At 43.8% G+C, this 14395-nt stretch overlaps 1 pseudogene; it reads right to left on the reverse strand.

Moving 5' to 3' along the window:
• LOC137145421 (DNA repair and recombination protein RAD54B-like) overlaps positions 1–14395 on the reverse strand; it is a 102276-nt pseudogene that overhangs the window by 37159 nt on the left and 50722 nt on the right.

The following is a 14395-nucleotide window of genomic DNA, read 5'->3' on the forward strand; positions in this document are numbered from 1 at the left end:
AGAATCTTGTGGATCAACGGTATGGGCAGGAAGGCATACATAAGGACTCCTGACTACAACAGAAGGAAGGCATCGGACATAGCCCCTTCGTCCCGCCCATGAATGGAGCAGAACTGAGGCATTTCTTGTTCCGCTCGGATGCAAAGAGGTCCACTCAGGGAGACCCCCACCTCTGGAAGAGCATGTCGACCACCTTCGGGTGGAGTGAACTCTCATGACAGGGTAAGAAGGACCTACTGACGCGGTCCGCTGTGGCATTCTTTATAGCGGGAAGGTGGGAAGCCAACAGATGCATACTGTGTTGTATAGCAAAGCCCCATGGGCTCACTGCCTCCTGGCACAGGGTTGGGGTGCATGCCCTGCCCTGCTTGCTGGTGTACTACATCGTGGCTGTTGTTGTCCGTCAAAACTTGAACCACCATGCCCTTCAGAAGGGGAAGGAACACCCCACATGCCAATTGACCACCCTGAGGTCTTTGATGTTTTTGTGCAATCCCTGTTCCCTCTCCAACCAGGTCCCTTGTGTACTGGGGTTGGAGCTGATATGCACCCCACACCCTAGCTCTGAGGCTGATATCAGTGTGACCAAGGAAACCAGGTCTTCAAAGGATATCCCACGCATGACCACCTGGCGGGTCCAACCACCAGTCTAGGGAGGAGAGGACTTGCGGGGGCACTGTGACCACTCTGTCCAGAGAGTGCCTCCTTGGGGCATACACCAAGGCCAGCCAGGACTGGAGCAGTCTTTGCTTTAGACATGTGTGGCATACCATGTATGTGCAGGTCGCCACGTGACCCATCAACTGCAAGCAGGCCTGGGCCGTCGTAAGGGGATACGCGTGGAGGTGCCTGATAAGACTTGACATGGCTTCAAACTGAGGCTGCGGCAGCAAAGCTTTCACCTGTGCAGAGTCGAGAATGGCCCCAATGAACTCTATTCTCTGCACTGGCACGAGTGTGGACTTTTGCTCGTTCACCACTAGCCCCAGACACTGACATGTGGCCCTCGCTAGGTTGATGCTGGGCTGGACCTGGGACTGGGATCTGTCTTTGAGTAGCCAGTTGCCCAGATATGGATAGATTTGCATGCTCTGTCATCTGCGATGTGCAGCTACAACCACCATTTCGAGAAAACTTGTGGGGCGGAAGAGAGGCCAAACAAGAGGGCCGTAAACTGAAAAATGGGAACGGAGCACAACAAACAGGAGAAATCTTCTGTGGCCTGGAAAAATTGCAATATGAAAATATAAGTCCTTCAGGATGAGGACAGCATACCAGTCTCCTGGATCCAGGGAGTGAATGATGGAAGCTAGGGACACCATGCGGAATTTGAGCTTTCTGAGGAACTTGTTCAACATTCACAGATCTAAAATGGAGCCAAGGCCCCGCTTTGCCTTGGGAATGAGAAAGTACCGAGAGTAGAACCCTTTTCCTCTCCTGTCTGGTGGAACTTTCTTCACCGCCCCCTATTTGAGGCAGCCCTTCACCTCTTGCCTGAGAAGTTGCTCATGAGAGGGCTCCCTGAAGATCGATGGGGAAAGAGGATTGGAGGGGGGGAGGGCGGAAGAAAACTTCAGGGAATAGCCCCTTTCGACAATCCCAAAGAACCAATGGTCCGATGTAATACGAGCCCACTCGGGGAGGAAGGGGGTGAGGCGATTCATGAACTGCAGGGAGAGAGGATTTTGATCGGAAGCTGGTAGGCCATCCTCGGGTGCACCATCAAAATGACAGTCACTGACTGCCAGAACACTGTAAGAGGCCCTGCTACTGGCCTGACGAGGTTGGTTGATGCCTCCTGAAACTCCTCTCTGTCCCTCCTCCTATAGGCACCAGAACGTGGGGCCTGATATCTGTGCTGCTGCTGCTGCTGTTGCTCAGGACGGAACTGTCGCCTCGAGGCCTGAGGTATGTTGAGACCCAGAGAATGGAGAGTGGCCCTGGAGTCCTTCAGACTGTGCAGCTTGGTGTCCGTACGGTCCAAAAAAAGTGCAATCCAATAGAATGGCAAGTTCTGGATGGATTGCTGCACTTCTTGGGACAGACCAGAGGACTGCAGCCATGAACCCCGCAGCATGGCCACTGCCAAAGCCCTTGCCGCTGAATCAGCTGTGTCCGAGGCTGCCTGCAGGGCCACCCTGGCCACTGTCCTACCTTCCTCCAGGAGCATTATAAGATCCAATGCCTGCTCCTGGGGTCACCAAAGCACTTAGACTCCCAGAGGTTGTAATTATATCTCCCTAACAGCACTTGCTGATTAGCAATTCTAAATTGCAGGCTAGCCGTGGAATATATCTTCCTGCCGAATAAGTCCAGCTTCTTGTAGTCCTTATTCTTCAGCGTGGAGCTGGAGTGACCGTGCCTGTCCCGCTTGCTCACAGCTGCCACTACTACTAAGGAGCCCAGTGATGGGTACATGAAGAGGTACTCCAACCCTTTTGCAGGGACATACTATTTCTTCTCTGCCCTTTTGGAGGTTGGTGGCAGCGATGACGGGGTTTGCCACAATCCCTTAACCAGCTTGAGAACCCCTTCATGAACTGGCAGGGCGACACAGGCTGGCACCGCAGCAGCCAGGAGATGAAAGAGGTTATCCGAGGTCTCTTTGAGCTCCTCCACCTCTAGTCCCAGATTACAGGCCACCATCTTAAGGAGCTCCTAGTGAGCTCTGAAGTCGTCGACTGGCATGGGCCTGCAGCGGTTGCCTCATTCGGGGATGAAGGGCATGACTGCACCAGGACAGCGGGCTGCTGCATTCCTTTCCATAGGGCCACTGAAGCTGAGGTCTCCTCCAGCGGGTCCAATTCCACGTCTGACCCCGGGTCCCAGGCTCCTTCTGGCACTGGTGGGGCGGCTGACCTCTTTTCCACTGACTGGACAAAATGAGGTCCTGCCACCACAAGGAACCCCCACGGGTTCCAACATAGCCACTGCGTGAGCCATTGCCCTGGGGCCAACCCGAAGGTGAGGATCCTGGGCCCTGATCCTGGGCCCTTAGGACATGGCGGTGGCTGGAGTGGGCAGCAGATCTGTCCTCCTCTGAGAAATGAGTCACTAGCCGAGGACCACGGCGGGACTCCTTCCACCTCTCTCCTACCGTCCCACAGCAATTCATGCTGGCATCTGGGGGACGGTGACCGGTGCCTTGACCCCTCGGATCTGTTACGGTCAGCACCATAGCGGCTGGCATGGGGCATCGGAGAACGCAGCCTCAAGGACTGGCTCTGGGAATGAGCAGTGCGGCACAGTGGGGACTCCTGTCAGGAGATCAAAGAGTGCCCCAATGCAGGGGAACTGTGGCCATGCTGGCTGCATTCAGGTGAACCCAGCTTCAGTAGTGACCGGCTTCGACGCCTGGGTCTCGTGAGGCATACTCTCGGTGCTGGGAAGTTGGAATGGTGCTGCTCTCGTTGGGACCTTGGCATCGGAGAATAGGTTCTGTGCTGCGAGTCCCTCTGCGTAGGCAATCTGGGTCTGCCATGTTCTCTCGCCGGAGACCGACGCATGTGGTGTCATTCAACCGTCAGTGATCGACCCGGTGCCGATGACAGGGAACGGGACCTGTGTCTCAACGGTGGGGACCTTCACCTTAGTGACCTGTCCCGAGGCAACGCCCCCTGGGGCTCATGCAACTGGTGCAGCCAGTGAGGGGATCCCATCATGGGCTTTCCCTTTGAAACTGGTGCAATATCCCTCCCCGGCACCACAGCGGGTTTAGGATTGGGTGGCAGGGGAAGAGCCATCAAATCCTTCACTGCCTGGAGAGCCTCCAGCGTCAATGGCACCACGAGCTGGAGGAATCTCCTTCCGCTCCCCCGAGTCAGGGGTGGCTCCCTCAGAGGGGTCAGAGCCCTAATGGGTGAATCCTGCTCCGAATGTCCCAACGCAGCCGGCTGGAATGAAGCGGTGCCCTCGCTCGACCCTGCATCTCTGCTCTTCTTTGGTACAAGGAAGCGATCATTGTCCAGGCGCTGTTTCTTCTGACTCTTTTTTGGAGGAGAAGGGGAGGCACTGGAACCAGCACTAAGGGTACTGCTGAGGGGAAAAAATTTCCAGTAACCATGTACAAAGGCGCACGCACACCTAGAATGGAATCGACATGAGCAAACACTTGAAGAAGAACATGATTATATGAACTGCCTAAAAATTAATGTAAATGAGCAGACAAATGTTAATTTTATCGTTAATAAAATTATATATATGCCAGATATTTTATTTATTGATAAGAGATTTTCAACGCACAGCACTTCACAAATTTCAGCCCCAGTCCTCAAAAGAGATCCACTCCCAAGGAGCTGTGTGTGCGCACAGAGTCCCTGAAGTAAATATGTGAGTAAATCTCTTCACATGATCAATCTATACACGTGGATCACTTAATCCACCACAGAAATGCCTGCACATCAAAGGTGCAACATAGCACCTGTTTAAGTGTACATAGCAACACTACACAAGACTCCTCTTCTCTTTTCCACCTGAATATATAGGGAGAATTTAATGTACGTTAAGTGTGGGAATTTGACCAAGATACATGAATAAATCCTAGCACTTTTGTAAAAAGTACCAAAGAACCATCAGTGGCCCAAAGTAGTCCAGGTGGTTTCTGTTTTTATATGATCCTAATGACAGCAGCTACAGCAAGCAGTACAATGCTCTTATCAAAATGCGGGGGCACAGATTCAGTACCAACACAACCCAAACAAATGAGTTCACAGAGCCTTCATATCCATTTTATGGTCACTACTTTTTACCCTATTGATTCTACTTCAAAATCTACATGGGTATTCTTGATGTGAATCACCAGCTAATTAGCTTCCAGGCCAATATTAATCCCTCAAATATTTGTTTTATATATCTAATTTAGAGCAACAGGGAAAACAATATAGCTTATAATAACTTAAGGAACCATTAGCTTTTGGAAATGTGATTTTTGCAACTAACAGTTCTTGAAGCAATTCACCCCAGAGTGAAGAAAGCCAGATGACAGTATCCAATATAAGACCCACATACTCAGTGAGAAAACTAAAGATTAGGTAAAACGCTTTAGTGTTGAGGTGTATTTTCCAAATCAATCTTCTGAATCATCATTGCAAAATAGCTGGGTTGGGTATCTTTCTATTGTACACAAAATATTCTCATTATTACCATTGCAGCATAGTGCTATGTCAAAATGCCAAGCTATCTGGCTTTGTTTGCAGGCAATATTTCAATGCTTTTAAAATATGAATGTTACATATAAAAATATTTTGCGGGTATGTAATGATTTTTAATCTGATTGTTAATGCCAGAAACTACTGGATGTGTAAGAAGCTATTGGCTTGTCCACATAGGACGTTAGTGCATAGTAAGACAGTGTGTGAATCTATAGTGCACTAGTTTGCCGTGCAGTAACATCTCATGGACACAGCTACCATACTGCATCTCTGGCATACCCATTTAAAACAGCAGTACATCAAAACACACCAAGGAACTTTTAAAGCGTGCTGTTGTACAGTCCACATGGACCTTTATTGCATGGAACACTAGTGCTCTGAAAATTCACATGCTGACTTGCCACACACTTAGCCTGTTTAGACAAGCTCAGTATTTTCCTTACCTCATCAGTGATGTTCATTTACTTATATTAAACCTTACATTCAATTTGGAAAACAAAAATATACTGTTTGTGTTTGTACCCAGTATCTAATCAATTTAACATCAAAGCTTTAGTCCAATAGCACAATGTTCACAAACACTGGGTGAAATTTTTCAGGCAAATAGTTTCTTCAGGGGGAAAAAATGCAGTTTGGGTCAATTCAAAACTATTCATGAATTTGACAAATAGTTTTGGTCATTTATAAAACAGCTGGAGGAGGTGGTGCCCTCCATTATAACCTTTTGCCAAGTGGGTAGGGCATTCACCTGAGAATATGATTTGGAAGACCCAGGTTCAAATTCACACTCTGGAATAGACCCGAAATGGACTTTTTCAATTCACTAAAAATTCTGAAAAGTTTCACATTCAGTTCTACCCTAACAGATTTTTTTTTAATTTTTCAGAACTGCCACCAAACCAAAAATTCCTTTATTCACTTAGCTCTGTTGTTTAATGCATTTGGTATATGGCTAAAATCACAGCTGCTAACGACACAGTTTTGTAGCAGAATACAGAGCAGCTGTTTGGAGGGTGAAACTATTGCTAGCTGAAGGCATCCAAATACAGCTGCTTTTGCTGAAGTCCTAGAAATGAAGATACACTTGTACATTGTAAGCTCTGCTGTTGCTTCTGGTTATTATCTTGAACACAGACTGATTAACTGGAACTATGTGCATACAGTAAATAAAAAGATGAGAAAAATGAGTGGACACAGATTCCCTCAACAAGTAAAGAAGTCCACTTTATAAAACTAAACTTCTTCATGATTAAGGAGTTGTTACAGGTGATGTGGTCCCACTTCCTAAATTAAGAGAACACAGATGAAGCGTTATGGTCCAAAGTCTAAAATGCAGAGACCATAAAAGTAGGTATTTATAGTAGGTGAGACAGCAAGTCCTTAGGTTTCAAGATTTCAGCAAATGCTTGCTCCACGTGAGAATGAATTCCTGTAACATGATGGAGTTGATGATTTACAGAAAAGGGGTATGTAATAGGAAAAAGAAAATAAATGCTCCACAGGCAAATTAGTGTAACCAGTTTCTGCAGAACAGGTTTAGAGCTAGACATTGATTAAATCTGCACAAAGAATTAAAAGGTCCCAAAACCTGAAAGAATGCAAAATTTTAATCAAATATGTATTCCCAAATTAATCTGCAGCACTGTGTATTGCATCTTAAATGTGAAATTCACATCAAGAATGCAACATGCTCTGGTAGACAATACAAGACTAGCAGTCAGTATCCTGGTTCTGCCAACACACACAGTGTGTGACCTTAGTCAAGTCACTTGACTCCTCCATGCCTTAGTTTCCCTCATCAATAAAATATATATACTGATACCTACCCCCTGTAAAGTGCTTTGAAATCATATGCTTAGCAGAGACCATGTTTCTTTATGTCTGCTGAGGATCAACGGAAATTTTATTTTAGTTTAATTTCATTCTAGGAATCAGAACAGTTAAAAGAGAAAATGAAAATAGCACACAAATTCAGAGAACAGCTCTCTGCACTGTAGCTAGGTATTTTGTTATACATGAGTATATACAATATATTTAAAATGACATGCTGATCTGAGGTCCCAGGAACACCTAAACCCAACATTATATTGAAAAGATAGTGTTACCTCAATTCTAAATTCAGATTAGAAATAAAGCACAATTTTTTTTTACGGTGAGTAACCACTGGCACAACTTACCAAGGACTGTGGAAGCTTCTCCATCACTGGAATTTTTTAATCAAGATTGGTAGTTTTTCTAAAAAACATGCTTTAGTTCAAACAAGAATTAATTCAGGGAAGTCCTGTGGCCTGAGTTATACAGGCAGTCAGACAAGATGATTACAATGGTCCCCTTTGGTCTTACAATCTATGAATCTCACATTATTACTATGGAAATAAATTAATTGATATTTGTGAAGAATTCAGATACTCTAATGATGTGTGCCACACAAAAAACTATGAGAAAATTAATAGTTCTGTCTTCAGGGCAGGATTTGAATAGTATGTAATAAATAAGACATAGGGCTACACATTGGACAATTGGAGATTTTTAAGAGCGGGTTAGAGAAACACCTGTCAGGGATGGTCTAGATAATACTTAGTCCTACCTTGAGTGCAGGGGACTGGACTAGAAGACCACTTGAGGTCCCTTCCAGTCCTACAATTCTACGATTGTGTGAATGAGGAAAAAAATAAAATATTGAATAGCAGCTTGCTACATGACCACTATGTAGCCTGTGCACTGATTGAAGCAGGGGTTCTCTGGAAAACATAGTATGTGATCATGTAATTAAAAACTGTTTCATAATGCATACACATCAGAGGATGAAATTAAGGTTACACAGGCAACCTTAATTCTGACATTTCCTAATGCTTGAGTGCTTGACTTTCCCACCTTAATGTTCTTTTAATGCACTTTTGTATGTGTGTGCATAATAATAGGAGAGTCGTGAAGGCCTTAACTATAGCAATTGTGAAATGATTGCATTGTAACATCACCTCTTTGCAAAATATTTAGCTCTTAAGGATACTGCTTTCATGGGGGGATGGTAGGAAGAGAAGAATTTCAAAACATTAGTTTCCAATTGGAAAAAATGTTCTTAAGCCTCTCTACTGTCTGGAAATCCGACACCAGCATCCGCCGTAAAAATTTAATGAACTAAGTTGAAAGCTTCTGATAAGTCCACAGAAATAGATATGCAAGTACTATCATCAAAGGCAAAAGCAACATCATTGATAATTCTCAAATGCTGGCAGGCAGATGGTGCACTAAACCAGATTACCTAAATAAAATGCTAAACCCATTCAAATGCCATCCAAGTTGATTGTTCACAATGTCTTTTAAGATGTTATAACACACTGAAATCAATTCTATCATCTTTACATAAATAAAAGAACAAATGTTCTTCAGTGACAAATTAAGTGCCAGTATGACTTCAGAAAGTAAAATATACACTTGCATGCTATGTTCAGTATTTTGTATGTTAAAATGTATATTTAGAATTATCTGGTTTCTGTTCATTATTTTTCTGTTTACAAAATAGCAAAACAGCCAATAAACTTACTACACAATATATGTAGTGATTAAGATAAAATTGTTATGATATTTAACAATCAGAGTCAAAGGGGTCATTTGTCAAAGCAGTTCACAGGGATTTAGGCATGTAATTCACATTAAGTGTTAATGGGCGGCAAGCAGCTAAATCCCCATATGCCACTTTGAAAATATACCGCTTGGCATTCTCTGATAATGTGCTATTTATTGCAAAATTTTTGTTTTTGGGGGGGTGGAGGGGTTCCCCCAAAACTATTAAAAAGGAGGACTATTTGTTTGTGTTTGACAAAAACACAAGTCTTGAAAGTTTCCAGAAACCCAATAGATGTGAAGCAAACAATAAATAGGCAAATAGGGATTTATTAAGATTTCGCATACTTGGTATTAACATCTATTTTAGCTCATATCTGAGGGAAATCTGATTTCTTCACTTCTTTGTTTAGGGTGTTTTATTTTCTTTTTTGGGGTTTTCTTTTTGCCAGTGATAACCTTTAATTGGCTTGAATAATACTGACTCAGAGAATCAACGATGGTCCATTAATGTTTCTATTCTGTATTTTAAAGAGCATTTATCAACAAAACATAATATCCTCTGTAGTGGGTCCGATACAGAAACTATTCCTATCCTGTCTAAATTATTTAAACATGCGTGTTTAAAATTTATGACATTTCCCTGGAAGAAGGCACATGGAAGATGATTACTATTTTTTAGCATTTTCATGTGTTATGAAGCAACGATTACCTACAGACTGGCTGACAATATTACTGGAGGGGAAGGAGTAATATTTCCAAACCAAGTTATATAAGTATGATTTACATAAATGTGATCCAGTTAATAGTTCAAGCAGAAATATAATGTTTAGGGCCAAAACTGAACAAAGCTGGTGCATGAGTTGTAACTTGCACCAGGAAAGCACACTGTGCCAGGGGGGGGGAATTCATTCCTGTGGCAGGTAAATGGTGGTTACTGTTTTGTCCTCTCTCTTTTTAGACCACAGAAAGCAATTTTAAATTACAGGTGCTCCAATGCAAATTCACAAACATAAACTTCTGCAGGAAACCAGAGACTAACGCTGCATTGGGCAAACTTTACTTTGTATCAGCTTTACTTTGTATCACTGTTTTTGATGCTAAACTGATCCCTCATAGATGGAGGCATGAGGATATGTCTATATTGACGGCGGCAAAGTCTCTGCCGTCAGATCAATCTTTCTGGATCGATTGAGTGGTCAGTGTAGACCAGCTCAATCAATCAGGAAGTCGATGCAGTAAATCCACCCCCTCAAGTGGTGTATAGCGCTGCGTCAACGGGAATGCGGTCGAAGCGGAGTCCACACTGATAGCTTTGGAGTCAGCCCATTTCAAAGAACAAAATCTTATCAGGCTTGCAACAATATGGGTGATTAAGGATCACACCAGATGCAGGATGACAGAGCAAAAACCCATTGACTTACATGGGATCTTTTTCCTATAAAATGGGACAGAAAGATGAAGGCTGGAGGTTTGGGTCTACATCACCACACCATCCAGGAGTACCGATGCGCATCGACAGAACCTTGCTCCTTACCCTCTGCTACAGTCACCTGGTCAGTGACTACCAAGAGGCTGGTAATTATAACATCTGTGAGACCCCTATGTATGTCTGTCTGTCTCCCTGTGTGTGTATGCCTGTCTGTGTGTATGAGTGTGAATGAAAGTACCAATTGAAACATGTCAATGAAGTATACTTTATTAACAAAAATCTCTGTATTTGTAATCACTAGGTAAAGCACAATACTGATATTGTTACAGTGTTAATACGGTTTCCCTGGTATTTGCATTATTGATACTATTTACCAAATTTCTGTATTCACAATAAATGTGGCTTGTTGCCTTATCCCCTGAAAAAGATCCTGTGATATTTGTTATTTGAATAACAAGAGAGTCAAGATTAGCAGTAGTTACCAGTCAGGAAGCAGGAGACAAGAGTCAAGTTTGAAGTCAGGCTAGGGTGGGAGACCAAAGATCGGAGAGTGAGGTGAGATGACACAAAGCAAGGTCTGGAGCTGCAGTGAGCCAGAAGTCTACATGGTTGCCCAGACAACTTCCTGGGGCACCCTCCAGAGTTAAATAATAAGTGTGGGCCAATCAGAGATCCATGGGATGCTGCTGCTCTGGTCCCTTTGAGCAGTAGTTGCACAGCACCTATTCTCCACAGTGGTCTTCAGATATGGCTCTGCATGGCATCCTGGTGGCGATGTGGGAACAGCAGCTGAATCAGGCTTCAGGCCATGGATACTTACCCAGGAAAACAGCAATAAAGATGAAAGAAAATAATTGGGAACACTTCCTGTGGGAAGGGGAGGGATGGAGGACAAGAGAACTATGACAAACAGGATTACTTCTGAGCAATCCTCCCTTGCCATACAGTACATCCCACTTCTCCCATTTTACCTGGCAATAGCCCTTACAGACAGCAAATGCAGAAAGAGCATTACAGCAGAACTTACAGTAGCCAAATGCAAGAGTCTGCAACAAAAGACTGGACTATCTGGTAGTAGTGGGTGAAAAAAGGTGGCTGACTTAGTAGTAGTAGAAGCAGGCATTCAAACCCTCCAAACCCAAAATATTGTCATTGCCCAAGAGGAGTGACACCTCTGACATAAGGATGAGATTTCATAGCTTGGTCATAAAAGAACAACAGTCTTACTCCTTCTGGGCACTGGCAGGTGGCCTTGCCTTTATTACAACTCTCAAAACAATTTTTTTTTTTAGTGCTTCTGTAATATTTGACATGACCACCCACTCGGAGAAAACTGTTGCCAGAGAGAGAGATTCAGCAGCAACTTCAGAGAAAGCAATCTCAGAGATGCTGCTCACATAGTTTCAAAAGGGACACCTAGAGACGCTTGACAAACTAATGACAAATATCAGAGTGCTAACTAGCCAGTACTTTGACAGTTACAGGAGGAAGCATATTCTCTTCATTTTGAAATGGGAACCAGTCCCTTACCTGAATGGTCTGCATATTGCAGCAATTGCAGGAAATTAACCTTGAAGCTGCCACATAGAAAATGGAGGATATGTTAAAGGGAGGCAATTGTATATCCATCCCTCTCTCTAATACCTTGCAGGTGAAGGAGTGGTGAGCTACTAACAGCCACAATAGAAAACTCTAAAATAGAATGAAAGATAGATGTCCCAGTCTGAGTGTACTGATCTAAGTCCAATTCCTCTTCCTAGAGGAAACACTTTAGCTACATCCTCAAAAAAACCTACAATGAAATTCATCGTCTTTAAACTTCCAGGATGTCAAGGCTAGGTGACATGGGCTGAGGAAGTTGACTTGTCTCTGGAACAGACACTCCAGCTTCCGGATGATAACTTGGTGATGCTCCTATGCTCAAAGATGACGAGCCACAAAGGAGCAAGTAGGATCACTTCTGATGTGTCTGATTTTTCTCAAAACTCCTGAATGAAGAAAAGAGGAAGGGAACACTATCACAGTTCCTTGCCCCAATCTCAAGCAAATGAATATCCCTCCAATTTGGGACTGCAGCTCCTGCCATGACTTTAGCTTGGTTATCTTGCTGGAAGCACATTATTAAACTGTCAGAGACCACAGGAGGGTGAAGGCTCCACATACTCCTCCTTTTCTGAGGCAGACAGGGACAGAGGCATTGCTCAGGTACAGGGACTGGGGAGGGTGAAAGACAGAAGCAGAGGGCTGTGTGTTTTCCACCCTTCCTTGTCACACAGATTAGTTCAGTATGGCTGTGAACTAGAATAGCAAAAGTTCCTAAGATTGCAGGTCCAGAAAAACTGCCTAAGGGTATGTCACAGAATACACTCCTTATGCCAGTGTGTAGAGTACAAACACTGCATGGCCTCCCTCTCCCCCAGAATGGGTATAAACAGCAGTATAGACAGTGAGACACTGCTTAAGCACATAAAGATATGTCAAAACCTTAGGGTACGTAACCTACACTGTTCTCTACATGCCCAAACAATGCCTTCCCTCATCTATACTGCTAGTTTTAGCAGTGTAGTGTCCTGATGTTTCCCTACTGCTAGACTCTTTTCCTGCAGTGTGGAGATAATGGCAACTGACTCCAGCAACAGGGAAAGACTCCAGCAGCAAGGAAACAACGGAGAAAAACTCCAGCAACTATCCATGGCAGGGAAAGCAGGAAGCTAGAGCCTTTCCGTGCTGCAATGAAAGACTCCATCAGTGCGGAAAGGCTCCATCCCCCTTGCCAGAGCCTTCATTGCCACATGTCGCTACATACCACAGTGTGAACACAGCCTGCTTTTCACTGCGATGTGTAGTTATACACACCTTATATAGGTGTGCAGTGTAGACGCACCTTAAAGCTGTAACATAACAATAATGAACGTACATAAAAGAAAGGGCCATGTTGTAAGAAGTGAAAGATGCCCAAGTCTAAGAGGCAGGTAATGTGATGGTGCAAATCCCAGATGTGGGTGCTGGAGAAGAAGTGCAGACCCACAGAAATTAAAGGGAGAGAAGCACCAAATATGGTGGTTGACTTCTTGATAAACTGAGAGAAGGATTGGAAACTTCCTTTTAAAAAGTACAATTGGAAGAGGAGGAATCTCTGATGTGGCTAAAGGCATAAGTGAACCCAAAGGACAAGGTGCAAGCAAATTGCAGAATGACCCAAGAGTTGAAAGATCCACCATGACAGAATGAGAACAAAGGAAACTGGAAGTATGAGAAGTCTCTTGATAGAAGATTCCGCTAGCACAAAGAAGAAAATATATTAAATTCCTTTCTCCGGCAAACAGATCAAAAACAGAACAATCATAATCTGGATTGAGGATTGTGGGGAAAGGGTTCTCATGGGACCTCCATATCTATTAGGTCTTCACCCACTCAAATCTTTCCTTCCCAGAATCTGAAACTGTGGGGAGGTTCTGCCAATTTCGTTTTTGCAGTTACCTCTACACTCCTAGTGAAAAGCCACCTGATGTTGGCAAAGAATGGAAAGTTCTGGCGCTCACAGAGATAACATCTATAGAAAAGATGTAAAAAGAAATAGACATTTATGTAGAAACTCTTCCAAAGTCTACATTGAGGGCTCTGCTAACAAGTATAGAATATCTAATAGTGAACACAACCACTGCAACACCAGAAGTCCCATGAGACAACCTTCTGGCCTCTGTTGAAAATGGGACCACATCTATGACAACTTGGAACGAGAACACAGAAACAACTTGGCATCCACCCCAGAACACTGGACAATCTAGGTTCTCAGACAAGGCCAGGTATTTTCATGCTATGAGATAGGCACAGAAAACTTACTTTGTGGTGTAAACCACATCTTGGAAGCCATATCTTGGAAAGCAAAGTGCAATAGAAAGAATGCTTTTAATTTTAAAAAGAGGTTTTCAATCTTGTAGGCCCAGGAAAATGAATGTCCTGTGGAAATGGTTCAAGTTCTACAAGACATATCAGTTTCCTGAAACTGAAGAATACAGGGGTTGGCCATATTGTATACTGAAATCGGGGATATCTATTGAGAGGTTAACACCTTCAATGCATACAAAAGGCACAATGGAGGGAATGGGTCTCATCTTAAAGCGCTGTTCTATCCCAAAGTGACCATCAAAAAAGGGGGTATTTGTGGAGTTCTGTATTCATTGAATCTCACTGATTTTAATTTCCAATTTCCTCATGTTGCAAGTAAAAAATTGTTTCCTCTCGCTTT

This window comes from Emydura macquarii, unplaced genomic scaffold (assembly GCF_026122565.2).
Source record: "Emydura macquarii macquarii isolate MOO-44397 ecotype Brisbane River unplaced genomic scaffold, CSIRO-AGI_Emac_v2 contig_383, whole genome shotgun sequence".
NCBI classification, from domain to species: domain Eukaryota; kingdom Metazoa; phylum Chordata; order Testudines; family Chelidae; genus Emydura; species Emydura macquarii.